General features: G+C 47.6%; 3 protein-coding genes across 3 annotated transcripts in view; 1 reads left to right on the plus strand and 2 right to left on the minus strand.

Moving 5' to 3' along the window:
- The window catches only part of LOC119975587, a 639,245-nt gene that overhangs the window by 486,992 nt on the left and 132,676 nt on the right, over window positions 1–19,577 (minus strand). The gene's annotated exons all lie outside the window — the stretch shown is intronic.
- LOC119976646 (zinc finger protein 2-like) overlaps window positions 1–19,577 on the plus strand; it is a 482,048-nt gene that overhangs the window by 112,693 nt on the left and 349,778 nt on the right. The window lies entirely within an intron of this gene.
- LOC119975589 (zinc finger protein 91-like) overlaps window positions 1–19,577 on the minus strand; it is a 125,568-nt gene that overhangs the window by 46,335 nt on the left and 59,656 nt on the right. The window lies entirely within an intron of this gene.

The raw sequence follows: 19,577 nt of genomic DNA on the forward strand, positions 1-19,577 counted from the left end.
CCCAGACAAGATAGCGGTGATAAAATGCGCAGCGCATACAAAAGGCACAGGACTGGTGGAAACGGGCAACAGGAGAGCGGACGAGAAGGCAAAAGAAATTTCTAAATCTGGCAAACTAATGGTGCCTAGAATGATGAGGCAGACTAAAACCCCCTCGGGAAAGTCCCCCTCTGAAAAACCTATGCCAACCATTGCTGACATAATCCAAATGCAGGAGGACGCTCCTGCAACTGCTGTAAATATGTGGAAAAACTTAGGATGTATATATGATATCGAAAATAAGCTGTGGGTCACCCCGGTAGGACAAACATGTATGACCGATGCATTAGCAGCCTGGGTGACCGAATGTGTACACTTTGCAACTCACTGTGGAGCTCGTGCCACAGGGGACATATTGTTAAAAAGCTGGTGGCACCCACGACTGCAAGAGATGGCCCAACAAATTAGCAGTCGGTGCCTAATCTGTCAACAGCACAACCCCGGTAAGGCCGTCCCCTGTGATCCTGGCACAACCCCCTTACCTGAGGGTCCATTTGAGACCCTGCAAATGGATTACATTGAGTTGGAAAGATGTCAATGCTATAAATATGTGTTAGTCATTGTGGACACTTTTAGCAAATGGATCGAGGCCTACCCGACTACGGATAACAAGGCCTCGACAGTAGTTAAGGTGTTAATGCGAGAAATTGTTCCGCGATTTGGAATTCCAGCCCGGCTGAGCTCTGACAATGGTCCCCACTTCATAGGTCAAATCAATAAGGAATTCTGTGCTCTGCTTGGAATAAAGCAACAGTTTCATTGTGCCTACAGACCACAAGCCGCTGGAGTGGTGGAAAGGGCTAATCAGACTCTAAAGACTAAACTCGCTAAACTACAAGCAGACACTGGGGCCACTTGGCTCAAACTCCTGCCTTTAGCACTCTTGCAGCTACGTGCCACTCCCGCAGGAAAAACTCGCCTAAGCCCAGCGGAAATACTATATGGCAGACCCTTTCGAACGCCTTGGGACAGCAGTGTTCCACGGAATGTTCAATTCCATTACATGACTACCGAGATGGCTAATTATATATTAACACTAACTAGAATTTTGAAAGGATTACACTCCCGAGTTCGTGCCACCCAGGAAGAAGTCCCCTCCATTACTCATGACGTCTCCATCAACCCTGGGGATTATGTCCTAATTCGAAATTGGACACGTAAGGGTTTGGAACCTCGATGGGAGGGTCCCCTACAGGTTCTACTCACTACCCCCACTGCAGTAAAAGTGGAGGGCCGGAACGCATGGGTACATATGCACCATTGTAAGTTAAGTAAGTATCCATGATGTTCTAAACTTTTCCTTTAAGTCCTAGGAACACGAGTACCAGGATGAAGTCCCTCTTCACCGTCACAATACTCGCCACCCTGCTCTCTCTCGCTGCATCCGGAAGAAGGAGATGCCCGTATGGAAGCCGACGTCCACCCCTGTGCCGAGAAGGAACCCCACGATGTGGAACAACGACAGATCTCCGATGGATCACCACGGCTATCAAAACCTGCCCAACCACCGTTCATCCCGACGACCAGAAGCCCCGATTCCGGACTACGTACATGGTTCTGATCTACGATCGCCGCACATGCCGGTGGAACCACCGGTGCTTTGATAAGGACAGGGTACAAATTTTACCATCAAGGACTACTCACCCCTACTCGCCTTCCAGAAGGAAGCGGGCAACGCACCATGTAACGGCAAATTCTTTTCTGTTTATGTCCTATGTCTATGCTAAGAAAGTGGGTGTCTCCTCTTGCTGGGTATGTACACAGGTCCCGACCCATGCCCATGGAGGCATTCCCTTGATATCTGTTCCTTTCTCGATCGAACAGACGGCTGCATGGGTTATATTCCAGACAGTTCAGAGAATATCACGCGTCTGGTAACCCATATCAGAGATGGAGTACAGCGCTTGCGACTCGCCGGTCAGGCTGACTGGTGGAGCTGGATGTGGTCCAATTCTTGGGCCACTTACCTATTCCATGGGCTCATTATCTTCGTTACCATCTGTTTGTTGCTCTGTATCATAGCTACTGGTGTGAAATGCCTATGCAACCGTTTGGGTGCCGCTGCATTACCACAGATGCTTCAGAGATTCGCCCTAGACGAAAGAGAAAAACTGGTTCCACCTACCCCTGACCTATATGAGGAAGTGGCATCCTGCCGGAGCCTAGTAGAGGAGGAGTACCTCCGCCTCGCTCTCATTTCCATCTAAAGTATCCTGAGTGTTATGTGATCAAGGAATGATCAAAGGGGGGAATGTAGAAGTGGATTTCATTTGGAACTTCGCTGATAGGGTTAATATAACAGTTCTGAAAAGCTCTGTGAAAGAGATGTCAACAGGTCAAGGGATGAAATAAAGGGAGTGTGTCTGACCGTATCTGTAAAAGCAAAGATGTCAGAAGGTTATGGGATGGAATATAGGGAGTGTGGCATTGGTACTAATTAATGTTCTGACCCGTATCTGTAAAAGCAGAGAGGTCAAAAAGGCAAAGAATGGAATGAATGGGAACCGTTACTTTATTGCAGAGATAAACATAATTAAGCTCGTTTGACCAGTTGGAACAATTAAACATTGAAATGTAAGGGGGACTGTCTTTGGAGTGAGTTGAGCCATATGGCCATGGGATACAAAAACCTTTGTATTAATATTGATAGTGACTTGTGCTAATGATTATGTCAAAAATAACCTCCCGACCTCGAAGAATAATTCCATATATGTACATGTTCTGGATCCTTGCAAAATCATAGGTGTATCTAGGAATTTAAAGGGACCACCTCTAAGCTGTGATTGTATAAAGATACCGTCCATATTTTGGACTTTGGCACTTCTCGAAGGTGGTTACCCGACTGCTTAGAGATTTGTCCCGGCCGTAAATAAACGAATATTCGTTACTGACGTGTTCGAGTGTTTTACTTCTGGACTGACGATCAGATACGTGAAAGCGCAATTGACACATGTACACTGTAATTACTACGAAATACACATTTTTTCCACAAAAATTTTAATTGTACCTTTTTTCCATATATATTTTTTGAAAATTTTATTTATTCGTTATGAAAATTAAATGATAGCATTGTAGTTGTGGGTGGGCCCCCTTTGTCTCCTAGCAACCAATATTTTTAGACCCAGTCCGCCACTGGTGCAGTGGTTTGCACTGCTGCCTATAGCGCTGAGGACCTGGGTTCGATCCCAGCCCGTGGTTACTGTGTGGAGTTTGCACATTCTCCCCGTGTCTACATGGGTCTCACCCCCACACCCCAACGATGTGCAGGTTAGGTGGATTGGCCACGTTAAATTTCCTCTTAATTGGAAATAGAATATTTAGTACAATAAATTTATTTTTAATAAACTATCGTGTTTCTGTGCCACAACTGAAGTAAACTATTATCTGTGGGTTTGTTGTTTGCTGAAATAATTACTGGCCACAGGATGTAAACTAGACTACAGATTTGTTTATTCTATTTTGTAGTGTATAAACTGAAAAACTCCAATGAAAACATCAAAAAAACCTTTGCTTTACAAAACGTTAGCGTTAACAACTGATACAGCATCAATTGCTGTTTGTGGACGAGAGTTCCAAACCTCTCCCACTCTTTATGTGTAGAAGTGCTTCCTAAAGGAGAAACTTCTTTATTCAGAGAATTGTTGGGGTTTGGAATGCGCTTTTCTGGGAGTGGTGGATTCCATAGGATTCCAGTTTCAAAAGAGAGCTGGATATGTATTTGAAAGTGATGAATTTAGAGGGCTACGGAGATAGAGCTGAGGAATGGGACTAGCTAGGTTGTTCTTTTGGGAGACGGTACAGACACGATGGGCCACATGGCCTCCTTCTGTGCTGTAAATAACAAACAATATGTTTCCAGATATGACATTATTTCTGTGCAACTGCAACCACATTACTCCTTCAAAGTAATTTGTAGTTGGATACCAAGATAATTATTCACTCATCTAATCCTAAAATCTTTGCTGAGAGTGGAATTCACTGGCAGTCAAATAATTGCTCATATGATTCCATTTGGACTGGAGGAAAATGGTGACTGCATGAAGATCAAAATCTCAACTCAGTTTGTTCATCTTCTTTCTGTGTCTCATAGGAGATTTGCATTGATGCCTCACAGTGCCAGGGACCTGGGTTCAATTCTAATCTTGGGTGACTGTCTGAGTGGAGTTTGCACTTTCTCCCCGTGTCTACGTGGGTTTCCTCCAAGTGCTCCGGTTTCCTCCCATAGTCTAAAGATGTGCAGGTGAGGTGGAAAGGCTATGCTAAATTGCCCTTAATGTCCAAATATAAGTAGTTTAGGTGGGGTTGCGGGGATGAGGTGGTGAGTGGGCTTGGTTGGGTCGGTGCGGACTAGATGGGCCAAATGGCCTCCTTCTGCACTGTAGGGATTCTATGATATAACTTTCTAAGCCATTACCCAAGTTATTAATGAATAATGTGAACAATTGAGGCCCTAACACAGATCCCTGTGGGATACCTCTAGTCACAGCCTACCAATTTGATGCCGACCCATTATCCCTACTTTCTGTCGCCTGCCACTCACTAATTTCCCGGCCATGTCAGAACAAAGAACGATACAGCACAGGAACAGGCCCTTCGGCCCTCCAAGCCTGTACCAGTCATGATATCATCCAAATTTGCTCTTAACTCCGTGGGCTTCTACCTTAGTCAACAACAACATCCACAGAAGACGACAAAGTCCTATAAGGGAGACGCAAGCAGAGCTGGTAACACGGGACAGCATGGCGGAGAGCAAGGGCCGCGGGGAGACAGCACAGTGGTCAACTGAGCAGCTGGTGAAGTTTTTTGAGGACTGCTTCGCCAAGCTGAAGAAGGACACCCTGGACCCGATTAAGGCTTCGATTGATCAAGTGATTCAGAATCAGGAAACCCACAGGAGAGCAATCCAGGATGTCGAACAAAAGTTGTCCGAGCACGAGGAATACATAACCGTGCTGGAAAGCAAGGTGGGGATGATGAACGACCGCCAGAAAAGAATGCACGAGAAGCTGGAGGGTCTGGAGAATAGGTCCAGGAGGCAGAATCTCAGAATTGTTGGCCTCCCTGAAGGCAGGGAGGGATTGGATGTGAGGGCCTACGTGACGAACATGTTGGAGAAGTTGATGGGGGCTGGGGTGTTCCCTCGGCCCCTGGAATTGGACAGAGTGCACAGAGCCCTCGCGAGGAAGCCCAGAGTGAATGAGCCGCCGAGGGCCATGGTGGTCATTTTCACCGTTTCATGGACAAGGAACACGTTTTGCGGTGGGCCAAGAAAGAACAGAGCAGCAAGTGGGAGAACTGTGAGTTGCGCATCTATCAGGACCTGGGAGCGGATTTGGCCAAGAGGCGAGCTGGGTTCAATCGGGAAAAAACGACCCTCTTTAAGAAGGGGGTGAAGTTCGGAATGCTGTACCCAGCCTGTCTGTGGGTCACACATGAGGAACGGGACTTCTACTTTGAAACGCCAGGTGAAGTGTGAACCTTTTTATTAAAGAAATGAAGCTGGAGGCGAATTAAAAGGCACTTGAGCCTTGGAGAAGTACTGTGACAGCGATTTGTGGTGTTGGTTTGTCTAAATTTAAGTAGCTCTTCATGAAATAATGGGCTGTGTGGATGGTTAAAGATTGATCTGTCTTGCAGGGACCTTGTTAGATGGGGGATGGGCTTTGAATTTAGTTCTGCTTTTTGATCGACTATTTTTCGAAAGTGACTGCTTCTTCACTGTTTTTTCTGTTGCGCTGGGATGGAGGGGATGAAGCAGTTTCTGGATCAGTTGAGGTTCCCAAGGGTTGAGGAGGACCTGGTGGAGGGTTCCGGAGCCCCAGTTGAGATTGAGGAAATAATCAAGGGGCTGGAGGGCATGCAGTCGGGCAAGGTCCTGGGGCCTGACGGCTGCCCGATGGAATTCTATAAGAAGTTTTCAGAGATATTGAGCCCACTGCTGGTGAGGACATTTAACAAAGCAAGAGAGAAGGGAGTCCTCCCCCCAACAATGTCGCAGGCTTCAATTTCATTGATCTTGAAACAGGAGAAGGATCCGGTGCAATGCGGGTCATCCAGGCTGCCAAACTTCTGCAATTACTACTGGGTGGCTAATATAGCCATGAATAGGAAGGGGGTGGCTAATATAGCCATGAATAGGTAGTGGGGGAGGAGGGGTGTCGGCATGGGAGCAGATTGAGGCGGCGTTATGTAAAGACACCAGTCTGGGAGCATTGGTAATGGCACCTCTGCCGTTCTCGCCAGCCCGATACGCCACAAGTCCGGTGGTATTAGCGGCTCTGAAGATCTGGGGGCAGTGGAGGAGATATGAGAGTGGAGGGAGCATCGATTTGGACCCAGATTTATAATAACCAGGTAGGCTAGATGGTGAGTTCTGGAGTTGGCAGAGGGCAGGAATTGGAAGGATGGGGGATCTATTTATAGACGGGAGCTTTCCCAGCTTGAAAGCTTTGGAGGATAAATTTAAATTGGCAGGAGGGAATGGTTTTGGGTACTTGCAGGTGCAAGACTTCCTGAGAAAACAGGTGCCAGCCTTTCCGCTGCTGCTGCCACAGGGGTACAGGACAGAGTAGTTTCCAGTACCTGGGTGGGAGAGGGGAAGGTATCGGATATTCACCATGAGCTTTTGGAGGCGGAGGAATCTCCAAAGGAGGAATCTCTGGTGGAGGAGCTTAAGGACAAGTGGGATGAGGGGCTAGGAGGAGAGATAGAGGCGGCTCTATGGGCGGATGCCCTAAGCAGGGTTAATACCTCCTCATCCCTCATCATGCGCCAGGCTTAGTCTGATACAATTTAATGTTGTCCACTGGGTACACGTGACAGTGGCTGGATGAGTAAGTTCTTCGGGGTTGAGGACAGGTGCACGGGAAGCCCAGCAAATCAAGTCCACATGCTTTGGGCATGCCCGAAGCTTGGAGGGTTTCGGCAGGATTTTGCTGAGGCAATGTCCACGGTGCTAAAAACACAGATGGTGCCGAGTCCAGAGTTAGCGATTTTTGGAGTGTCGGAAGATCCGGGACTTCAGGGGGCGAAAGAGGCCGATGTCTTGGCCTTTGCCTCCCTGGTAGCCCGGAGATGGATCTTGTTAATTGGAGGGACACGAAGCCCCTGAGTGTAGAGACCTGGGTTAGTGATATGGCTGGGTTTCTCAGTCTCGAGAAAATAAAGTTTGCCTTAAGAGGGTCAATGTTAGGGTTCACCCAGATGTGGCAGCCGTTCGTTGACTTTCTCGGGGAAAATTGAAATGTCAGCAGATGCAGTATTCCTAAGGGGGGGGGGTTGTTGTATGGTTGAGGTGTGTGAAGATTGGGCTGGGGGGGAAATGTTTATTTTACCATATTGATGTCATTGTTTATGTTGCTGTTATAAACATTTTCAAATACCTTAATAAAATATTATTTAAAGAAAAAACAACATCCACATCGGGATTTGTCACTCTTTAGTTCCATTAATTTCCTCATTGTCGAAGGTTTACATATGTTAATTTAATTTAGTCTTTGTCCCCGATCCACTATTCATGTCCTCTGGACTTCCGGCAAGCTATCTTCCTTTTCTACTGTAAATACTGAGGCAAATGAATTATTCAACATGTCTGCCACGTCCCCATGGTCCCCACTGACAATATCCCCACTTTCAGGCTTTAGCAGCCCAACATTGCTCCTGACCACACACTTCCCTTTATGTAATGAGTGTCCCTTGCAAGATTTCTTTTCATAATCCCTTTTAGTAGCTTCTCAGCTGCTTTGTGGCCCTTTGCTGGTCTTTGTATCTTTCCCATTTGGGAGGAGCTGTGCTGTTTTTTTGCATTTTTTGTAAGCCTTTTAGTTTTACGCTGTTCCTTATCTCTTTGGTTGTCCATGGCTGCTTTTTCCTCTCATGGGGTATAAACTGTATTGAGTTAAATGTTCCCTTAAACATCTTCCACTGTTCTTCAGTCCCTGCTCTATCCATTAGCAGATATCCCAGTTACTGTGGACAGTCTCTGCCTCTTATAATTTTTTTTCTTTTTGTTAAATAAATAGAGTACCCAATTTTTTTCCCTCCAATTAAGAGGCAATTTAGCTTGGCCAATCAACCGAACCTACACATCTTTGGGTTGTGGGGGTGAAACCCACGCAGATACGGGGAGAATGTGCAAACTCCACACAGATAGTGACCCAAGGCCGGAATTCGAACCCGGATCCTCAATGGCGTAGGCTGCAGTGCTAACCCCTGTGCTACGTGCTGCCGTTCTGTCTCATATCATTAATGTCGGCCTTACCTAAACGTAAAATTCTAGGAGCTGATTTATGCTTTTCACTTTCAAACATGACATTGAACTTAATCATGTTATGATCACTATTTGATAAATGTTACTGACATACCCTGCCTGAATACTATTCGCTGGGGATTATTGGTTAGCCCATAACGCTTGGTGTATGAGTTCCCCAATGAGGGGGGCAAGTAAATCATTTGCAGTTACACCTGTATAAATAGAGCTGGCCAGTGTGGTACCAGCTAGAGCAGTATTTTTCAAAGTGGGGGTCGTGACCCTTGGGTGGGTCGCGCGCAGGATGATGTAAAATGGGTCGCTAAATGGTCTTTAGGAATGTTCCCCGAGGATCGCCTGACCTTTTTTCCCATTTTCTCCGTGGGTGAATCCGAGCTGCAGTGCAGTGTGTGGCCATATGGAGATGATGTAGAGACCGGTGCCCTGGACTTTCTGCCTCCCTGGGTCACTCTTATTGTCACTGCCACTGACACAGCCTCCAGCAGCCACTCCACTCCCGTTTCTGCAGCAGCTGAACATCCAGGTTTGTCAGCGTCAGCACCTGCACATACAACTGAAGATTTTAAAAGAAAAAACCCTATTTATCTTTAAATTTATTTCCTGCAGATACTCCTTCTGCATGTCAGTTTCCAGCAGTGCTTCGCGATCTTTATTTTCCAGCCCTACATTCTCCACCCAAAACCAAGTGACTGCCGACTGGAATATGTATCCACAAGTGCCCCAGTCAGTAACTCATCATCGGAGTACTTCCTTATATAGGATCTAGCTACAGCAGATAATTCCTGTGTATCCTGTGGGGATCTTCCCACCTTTCAATTGGGCCATTGTCACAAACCCGATTTATGATTGACCCATTCTGAACTTGGCTCTGGAGCGGCTGGCGTGGGTTTGGAAACTTCATAGATTCCAGTCAAGGGTGTGGTCGTCAGATTAGGGGTATTACGGTACCCAGGTTGAAGCTGTAAGACCATTGGTGTGGGAGGTACCTGAGACAACAAGATCATTGGTGAAGCCTGCCTGCTGGTTCCGCCCAGTAAGGCGGAGTATGAGAGTCTGTGTCTCCCCAGCTGCTGCATTCTGTACCTGCGCTGCTGGGGGAAACATCTAGTCCAATTAAGCCTTCAATTGTACCCCAATCTCGCTTCGAGAGTTATTGATCGTGCATCAATTTATTGGACTAGATTTTGAAGAATGGACTCCGCATCAAGCCAGAGTGTCTGCAACTTAGCCACCATGCGGCAAACTCAACAGCAACCTTCAAACACTGGCTGGCGTGCTTCAACGGGTACCTCAGGACGGCCACGACTACACCCACGGAGGACCAGAAACTGCAAGTGCTCCACTCAAGGGTGAGCCCAGAGATCTACACGAGGATGCGGACGATTTCGAGACCGCGATGGCCCTGTTGAAAGGACACTACATTCACCCAGTAAATCAGGTTTACTGCGAGCGACAAATCCCGGGGGAATCGCTAGACTAATTCTACCGCACACTTCTGGTACTAGGTAGAAATTGTGACTGTCCGCAAGTTTCAGAACTTTCATTGCAGGTATGCTGTCCTCCCAAATCCGTCAACGGCTACTAGAGAAAGAGATACTAGGCCTCAAGGAGGCACGTGCCCTTGCTAGCTCCCTGGATGTGGCCTCCCGAAACGCCCGCGCATACGTCCCCGACCGCGCGGCAGCCCCTTGGGCAGCGTGGACCCTGCCCTTGGCCGACCCCGATGCATCCCCCATCCCCCACAAGCTTGTGCCGCATGGCTACCAGGCAACCCTGGGGGGCCCTGCTGTTATTTTTGCGGGCAAGCCAAGCACCCCCAGCAGCGCTGCCCTCTCCTCCATCTGCAAAGGGCACGGCAAAAAGGGCCATTTCGTGGCGGCATGCCAGGCCCGGGCGGTCGCCGCCTTCCCTGGGGGCGAATCGGGGCCGCCACCACAACTCTCTCCACGGGCCATGTGCGGACAGCGGGTGACGCCATCTTTGTTTTCCCGAACCACGTGCGGGCCCCGGGCACCGCCATTTTGTTCCCCAGGGACCATGTGCGACGCGTGGGTGCCGCCATGTTGCACACCCCCAGCCATGTGCGACCCGTGGGCACCACCATCTTGGCTGGAGTCTCAGGACCCCGATTCGGATGACCATACTTTTACCACGACTCGCCTCGGTGACACAGGACCAGTCTCGGCCCCGAACACTCTCGACCGCGACGACGACCGTGCTCATCAACGGACACAAAACATCCTGTCTGATCGACTCTGGGAACACAGAGAGCTTCATACACCCCAACACGGTAAGGCACTGTTCTCTTCCCATACACCCAGTTAACCAAAGAATCTCCCTGGCCTCCGGGTCTCACTCTGTAGAGATCAAGGGGTTCTGCGTAGCTAACCTCACGGTCCAGGGGAGGGAATTTAAAATTTTCCGACTCTATGTCCTTCCTCACCTCTGCGCTGCCACGTTCCTAGGGTTAGACTTCCAATGCAACCTCCAGATCTTAACCTTTAAATTCGGTGGCCCTATACCCCCCTCACTGTCTGCAGCCTCGCGACCCTCAAAGTCGACCCGCCTTCCCTTTTTGCGAACCTCACCCCTGATTGCAAACCCGTCGCCACCAGGAGCAGACGGTACAGTGCCCAAGACCGGACATTCATTAGGTCGGAAGTCCAGTGGCTACAGAAAGAAGGTATTAGCGAGGCTAGCAACAGCCCCTAGAGAGCCCAAGTAGTGGTTGTAAAGACCAGGGAGAAGCACAGGATGGTCATCGATTATAGTCAGACCATCAATAGGTATACGCAGCTCGACGTGTACCCCCTCCCCCGCATATCTGATTTGGTCAATAAGATTGCGCAATACAAGGTATTTTCCACGGTGGTCAAATCCGCCTACCACCAGCTCCTATTCCGCCTGGACTACCGCAAATACACTGCAATTGAAGCAGATGGACGGCTCTACCACTTCCTGACGGTTCCCTTCGGTGTCACAAATGGAGTCTCGGTCTTCCAACGGGAGATGGACTGAATGGTTGACCGGTACGGTTTGCGGGCCAAGTTTCCGTACCTCGACAACGTCACCATCTGTGGCCATGAGCAGCAGGACCATGACACCAACCTCCGAAAATTCCTCCATACCGCAAGAATCCTTAATCTCACCTACAACAAGGACAAATGCGTGTTCAGCACCGACCGTCTAGCCATCCTCGGCTACGTACTGCATGATGGAGTTATAGGCCCAGATCCCGAACGCATGCAAGCCGCACTTCTGCAGACCCCTCTTGGAGTTTCCCCTCCCCCACTGCTCCAAGGCCCTGAAACGCCACCTAGGATTTTTTTCATAGTACGCCCAGTGGGTCCCCAATTATGCGGACAAGGCCCCCCCACTAATCCAATCCATGGTTTTTCCCCTGTCGGCAGAAAAGGGGAAAAGCATAAAAGCAAACATCACAAAGGCCACGATGCACGCAATCGACGAATCCCTTCCATTCCAAGTCGAGAGCGACGCGTCCGACGTAGCTCTGGCGGCCACCCTCAACCAAGCGGGCAAGCCCATGGCCTTTTCATGCACCCTCCATGCTTCAGAAATCCGTCATTCCTCCATTGAAAAGGGGGCCCAGGCTATGGTGGCAGCTGTGCGGCAGTGGCCGCCAGGAGATTCCCGCTCCTCACTGACCAATGGCCGGTTGCTTTCATGTTCGATAATGCACAGTGGGGCAAGATAAAGAACGATAAGATCTTACGGTGGAGGATCGAGCTCTCCACCTACAACAATGAGATCTTGTTTTGTCCCGGGAAGTTAAACGAACCTCCTGATGCCCTATCCTGTGGCACACGTGCCAACGCACAAGTGGACAGACTCCGGGCCCTCCATGAGGACCTCTGTGTTGGGGGTCACTCGATTCTTCCATTTTATCAAGATGCGCAACCTGCCCTACTCCATCGAGGAGGTCAGTGCCGCCACCAGGAACTGCCAAATCTGCGCGGAGTGCAAGCCGCACTTCTGCAGACCAGAGAAAGCGCACCAGGTATGGACTTCAAAGGGCCCCTCCCATCCACCGACCGCAACATACTTCCTGAACGTGATTGACGAGTACTCCCAGTTCCCATTCGCCATCCCCTGCCCCGACATGACCGCAGCCACCGTCATGAAAGCCCCCCACAGTATCTTTACACTGTTCAGTTTCCCCGCCTACAGATACGGCGATAGGGGGTCCTCCTTCATGAGCGACAAACTGCGTCAATTCCTGCTCAGCAAGAGCATTGCCTCGGGCAGGACGACCAGTTATAACCCACGGGGAAACAGGCAGGTAGAGAGGGAGAACGGAATGGTCTGGAAGACCATCCTACTGGCCCTGCGGTCCAGAAATCTCCCAGTCTCCCGCTGGCAGGAGTCCTCCCCGATGCACTCCACTCCATCCCATCACTGCTGTGTACCACAACTAAACACCTCATGAACGTCTCCTTGTCTTCCTTAGGAAGTCCTCCTCCGGGACCTCACTCCCAACCTGGCTGGCAGCTCCTGGATCCATCCTGCTCCGCAAACACGTGCGGGCGCACAAGTCGGACCCATTGGCCAAGAGGGTCCACCTCCTTCACGCTAACCCTCAGTACGCCTATGTGGCGTACCCCGATGGCCGACAGGATATGGTCTCCCTACGGGACCTGCACCCGCTGGATCCCCCCCCCCCCCCCCCCCACCTACCCTATCCTCCCTCCCACTGGCGCACTCCACGGCCACCCCCTTCTCAGGTGGATCAATTATCCCACTGGTCCCATCTAGGGGTGATGAAGCTACCGAAGAAACCGAAGTCACGCTCCCGGAGCCACGAATGCCTGAGCCGGCGCCTGCATCACCTCCGAAACTGCGACGTTCACAGAGGGCCCCCGATCGACTAATTGCTTCATTTTGATATGTACATGTAAATAAATACTGCAGATAGTTGTGACATATAACAAGGCAAAACACTGTACCACCGACGGATACCACCATAATCTCAACCTTTACCACTGTATAACGCAAGAGCACCACCCCCACTGTACTCTTTTTTTTTTAACAGGGGATGAATGTGTAGTCGGTATTAGGGGTATTACGGTACCTAGGTTGATGCTGTAAGACCATTGGTGTGGGAGGTACCTGAGACAGCAAGATCACTGGTGAAGCCTGCCTGCTGGTTCCGCCTAGTAAGGCGGAGTATAAGAGTCTGTGTCTCCCCAGCTGCTGCATTCTGTACCTGCGCTGCTGGGGGAAACATCTAGTCCAATAAAGCCTTCAATTGTACCCCAATCTCGCTTCGAGAGTTATTGATCATGCATCAAGGGGGAAATTCATCTGTTTAAGTACAGCTCATAGGAAGCACAGATCACACAAAGAAACCGTCTTGAGGGTTAACGTTCTGAATCGGATGCATGTTTAATGTCTGCCACTATTACCATTGTCAATTCATCTTGAATTTCTATTACCATTAATGTTGTCAGTGTTGGTTCAATTTCTGCGGCAGCTAATCTTGTTGATGTCTGTTGAGTTTCAGTTACTCTTAACATTGTCAATCAGATCTATGTTTAAAGTTGTGCTGTGTGTGCATAAGGGGTTGGTGTATATTTAAAATGGAGAGCTACTCTCCGCTCACTCTCTGAGATCAGCCGCTCTCTCAGTGAGACTGACTTTGCGATTAATGGTGAGCCTTCCTTCCCCATCAGCCCAAAATCCAGACGTGTTTCCAAGAATTTCCTCATTCCCCCTTCAAACACCTCAGGAGTCTGCGATCAACAGTCTTGTTCACTGATCTGTGCAGAGGTTTTTATTACAAGTTATTTAGATCTCCAAATAACAAAAAAAATAGAAAATATATTTTCATTTACAATTTTTTACATTTAACAATACAGGAATGCCAACAGTGAACGTGATGTTTTAAAAGGAACTATGGAGAATCTATTGTGAACTTGGCGTGGGTCGAGAGAGGTGGCCATTTTGTAAAATTGGGTCACCGGATAAAAAGTTTGAAAAACATTGAGCCAGAGTAGGAAGTAGTGGTGACCTACTGCTGCTGTGTACATATTATTGTAAATAAAGTTATTTTCTTTTTGATTCAACAAACTTGTGATAGATTCTATGTGGCCCTCACAAAAGTTACTAATTAAATACATCTCATTTACTCATTACTAAATCTAACATTGCATGTCCCCTTGTTGCATCCAGGACATATTGTTGGAGGAAATTATCTCTGACACACTCCAGAAATGCACTACCTTTTTGACAGGTGCTTGAATGCCTCACCAAATCTATGTTATATCTTCCATTAATATTACTTTGCAAGTGACACATTTGCCTAATTTACACATTTCTATAATCCAGCACTTCTGAGCTGCTACCATGGGGTCTATACATTACAGTTTTAGATCCTTTATTGTTCCCTCAGTTCCACCCAGAAGGTCTCCACTGGGTGCTTTCCCCTCATGACATTCTCTCTCACCAATGAATTGATTCTGTTTCGAATCAGTAAGCCCCCCCCCCCCCCCCCCCCCACTCTGCCATTTTCCTTATCTGTCCTGTAAACCTTATTACCGGGTATATTAATATACTTCTTATACCTTTGCCATTACGTACTGTACCTGAAGTAGTACCTGACTTTGCGCTTATTCAAAAATAAGAAAACAACATCACCCTCAGGCAGAGCAAAAAAGGTGACAAGTGTGAGAATGGAGGTGGTCAATGCAGGACTGAGGGTGTTGTGCCTAAATGCACGCAGTATATGGAACAAGGTAAAAGAGCTTGTTGCGTATGTTGAAATTGGCTGGTACGAAGTTGTGGTATAACAGAGACGTGGCTGCAAGAGGATCAGGACTGGGATCTAAATATACAAGGATATATGCACTATCGAAAGGACAGGCTGATAGGGGGCAGGGTTGCATTATTAGGAAGGAATTAAGTTAAATCAATAACAAGGAGCGATATAGGATCAGAAGGCATAGAATCTGAGTTGAGGAATCACAAAGGTAAAAAGACCCTGATGGGAGTTATGTATAGGCCCCCTATCAGTAGTCAGGATGTGGGGCTGAAAATAAATCAGGAGCTAGAAAAGGTATGTAAAAAAGGCAATATTACAATCATCATGGGGGGCTTCAATATACAGGTGGACTGGGAAAATCAGGTTGGTCGTGGATCCCAAGAAAAGGAATTTGTGGAATGTCTAAGAGAAGGTTTTTCTTTTGGAGCAGCTTGTGACAGAACCTACTGGGGAACAGGCAATTCTGGATTTGGTGATGTGTAATGAGGCAGACTTGATTAGGGAACATAAGGTGAAGGAACCTTTGGGGAGCAGTGACCACAATATGATAGAATTGACCCTGCGGTTTGAGATAGTGCCTTAATTATAACACAATCTTCTAAATTTGTTGCTATTGTGAGGATGACGCTGGATAACTTTTAAAAAATAAATTTAGAGTACCCAATTCATTTTTTCCAATTAAGAGGCAATTTAGCGTGGCCAATCCACCTAGCCTGCACATTTTTGGGTTGTGGGGGCGAAACCCACACAAACACGGGGAGAATGTGCAAACTCCACACAGTGACCCAGATCGAACCTGGGACCTTGGCGCTGTGAGGCTGCAGTGCTACCACTGCGCCACGGTGCTGATGCTGGATAACTTCAGTGGGACATTGACAAGGTGGCCAAATGGGCAGACTTTCAATGCAGAGAAATGTGTGAAAATGCATTTTGGGAGACGAAACATGGGGATACAGTACAGGCTCAATGGTACAGCTTTGAGGGGAGTATATGACCAGAGGGACCTTGGGGTTTGTTGAGTCATGGCATTTACAGTACAAAAGGTTCAACCTATTGAGTCTGCACCAGCCCTTGGAAAGAGCACCCCATTTAAGCCCACACTTCCAACCTATCCCCGTAACCCAGTAACCCCACCTAACCTTTTGGATACCAAGGGCAATTTAGCATCGCCAATCCACCTAGCCTGCACATCTTTGGACTATGGGAGAAAACTAGAGCACCCGAGGGAAACCCATGCACACACGGTTAGAATGTGCAGACTCCTCACAGACAGTGATCCAAGCTGGGAATCGAACCTGGGACCCTGGAGCTGTGAAGCAACAGTGCTAACCATTATGCAACTCTGCTGCCCATGATAATGCATAGTTCGCTGAAGTGGCCTGGCAAATCGAAACAGTTGTTAAGAAGTCTTATTGAAACAGTTGTTAAGAAGTCTTATAGGATCCTTGAGTGTATAAATAGTGGCTTGGAGCATAAAAACAAGTAAGTGATGCTGCATCTCTCCAAATCATTGGCCAGACCATATTTGGAATATTATGTTCCGTTCTGGGCACCTTATTTAAGGAACGATGTTAAAACCGAGAGAGAGTGCAGAGGAGATTTACCAGAATTATACCAGGATTAAGTAATTTCAGATACAAAGAAAGATTAGAGAAATTGGACTTGTTCTTCTTAGACCAGAGAAGACTAAGAAGTGATTCTCCGGAGCACCTCACACCAGACCCCCTCCTCCATGCCGTCTCCCAACTCTTCCTCCCACTTTACCTTGATCCCTGCCAGTGGTGCCTTCTCCTCTTCCAAAATAGCCCCATAAACCGCCAACACTACCCCCTTCTCCAGTCCCCCTGTCTTCGGTACATCCTCCAGCAATGTGGAGGCCGGCTCCACCAGGAATCTCTGTATCTCCTTCCTAGCGAAGTCTCGAACCTGCATGTATCTCAACATTTCCCCCTGCTCCAGCCCTTACTTCGCTTCCAGCTCCTTCAATTCCAAAATACGACCCCCAAGAAATAAATCTTTTAATGTCGTCCTAATTCCCTTCTCCTCCCATCTCCGAAAATTTCCATCCCACTTCCCTTGTTCAAATCTGGGGTTCCCCCGAATCGTCATTTCCCTTGTCCCTGCCCCCAACCCGTCGTGCTGGCGAAACTTTTTCCAAAATCTCAACGAAGCTATTATTACCGGACTCCCTGAGTATTTCCCCAGGGCCTTCGGGTGCGGCGCTGTTGCTTGCACCTTCAATCCTGACTCAAACATTCCTCCATTCTGACCCACTGGGAATCAGCCCCTCTGATTCAGCTCTGTGCCTTCTCCACATTTGCCACTGTGAGATCTACCATGCAGATTTAACAGCACTTTGCGAACACTAAAACTCAGTAGAAATTTGAGTTAAAACTTCTCAGGTGCAAATAAGAATCTGTTTTATTTGTCTCTATTAATTACAATTGAGAATCATTTAAAGTCTTATTCTCTAAGTCCAGTTAGCAAAGGACTCAATAAAATCTTGTAGAACTTTCAAGTAATACAGAAATGATTTTCTTGCTTATGGAAAATAGCTTGCAATAACTTCAAAAAGTCAGAAAATGAAATATATAAGATAGAAAGACAGCGAGTAAGTTAAGTCAAAGTATAGATGATTCATGAAGATAAAAATGGCCGTACGATCTATCACGGTTATACTAAATCATATCAGACTTTTGCCGTCTAGCTATACCCCGATGTAATCCTAATTGATTTGTGTTAGAATCAAATAAGTTTGATTTTGACGTTTTAGCTGTCTGTCATTTAATATGCAACATTAACTTAAATGTATTCTTGTATGAGCTATGGAATGTGATTCGGCTTCCTTATCTCATACAGCTTGAACCAGTTTCTTGCTGACTTGTTCGTTAGGACAATGGTCTCTATGCTGTTGCCATGGAGCCTGACCTGTCCTTGGTCACTTTATCCTGCAAATATATTTGTTAGCTGAATAAGAATGCTGTTTTAATCTATCTGTTTCTGTGTTCTGTTGAAGCTGTGTTTGGAAATGACCTGAGGTTATGAGTGAGTTTTAAAATGGTATTTAATAGACGAGGGGCTTAATGCTCAATAGCTATCTTTCACCTGTCACGTTTACCTATAGAAAATAGCTGGCTTCTACAGCCACCCAGTAGCAATACATCAGGTTCGGAAGACCCAAACCCACCTGTCTGCCTTCCCCTCTGTAGCAACACCTTTCTAATTCTGGCCACCTTCCCTCCCCATAGAACCTCGTAATTTGGCAGGAAAATCGGCAGGCATTGAAAAACAAACAAAAATCGTGGCAACACGTTCATTTTAACCTCCTGTATCCGACCCGCCAGTGACAGAGGGAGATCATGCTACCTTGCCAGATCAATTTTCACCCTTTCCACCAAACTAGAAATATTGTACCCACGGAGACCCCCCCCCCCCCCCCCCAATCCTGAGCAACCTGCACCCCAGTTTTCTAAAGTGAGTCCCTGCCCTATGGAAGGGCAGCCCCTAACCCCACCCCCGGCCGAGACACCACAAAATACTCACTCTTGTCAAGATTTAACTTGTACCCGAGGAAAAACCCCAAATACCTGAAGCAGCTCCAATATTCCCCCTATTGACACACTCTGTTCCGACACGTATAAGAACAAGTCATCGGAATATAAGGGCACCCTATGCTGTACCCCAACACCCCCCCCTCCCATCCCCTGCGCTTTCCTTTTCCATACCCCTGAACTTCTTAACGCAATGGCCAATGGCTCAATCGCAGGGGGGGGGGGGGGGGGAAACATAGGACATCCCTGCCTCGTCCCACGATGGAGAGAAAAGTATTCCAAGCTAACGTTATTCGTGCGGTCACTCGCCCTCAGCTCCTTATACAGTAGCTTTATCCAGTCCACAAATCGCGGCCCAATCCAAAACCGCTCGAGAATTGCCATCAAGTACCCCCATTCTCCCTGGTCAAACACTTTCTCGGCGTCCAATGCAACAACCACCTCCTTTTCTTCCCCTCCGCCCGTGCCATAACCATGTTCAATACCCTCCTAATGTTCAAAAAAGCTGCCTCCTTCTCACAAACCCCATCTGATCCTCACCTATCACCTTCGAGAGGCACTCCTCCAGTATTTGCCAATACCTTTGCTTCCACGTTTAGAAGTGATATGGACCTATATGATCCACACTCCATCAGATCCTTATACTTTTTTAAAAAAATAATAATTTTTATTCAAAGTTTTGCATAATATCAACAACAAAAAGACAGATTTTTTTTTTATGATGAACAGAAAGAACAGCCCCCCCCCCCCCCCCCCCCCCCCCGTGCATACACAGCGGAAGAGATAAACTAACACCCATCATTCCCCCAAAACATCTGCCCGTCCCTTCAATAGACAGGACAGAACCCCCCCCATATATACAGAAGAGGAAATGAATTAATGCCCGACATTGGCACAGAACAACTATGCCCATCCCTTTAGTACAAAACAACAAAACATC

Source organism: Scyliorhinus canicula, chromosome 13 (assembly GCF_902713615.1).
Source record: "Scyliorhinus canicula chromosome 13, sScyCan1.1, whole genome shotgun sequence".
In the NCBI taxonomy this organism is placed as follows: Eukaryota; Metazoa; Chordata; class Chondrichthyes; order Carcharhiniformes; family Scyliorhinidae; genus Scyliorhinus; species Scyliorhinus canicula.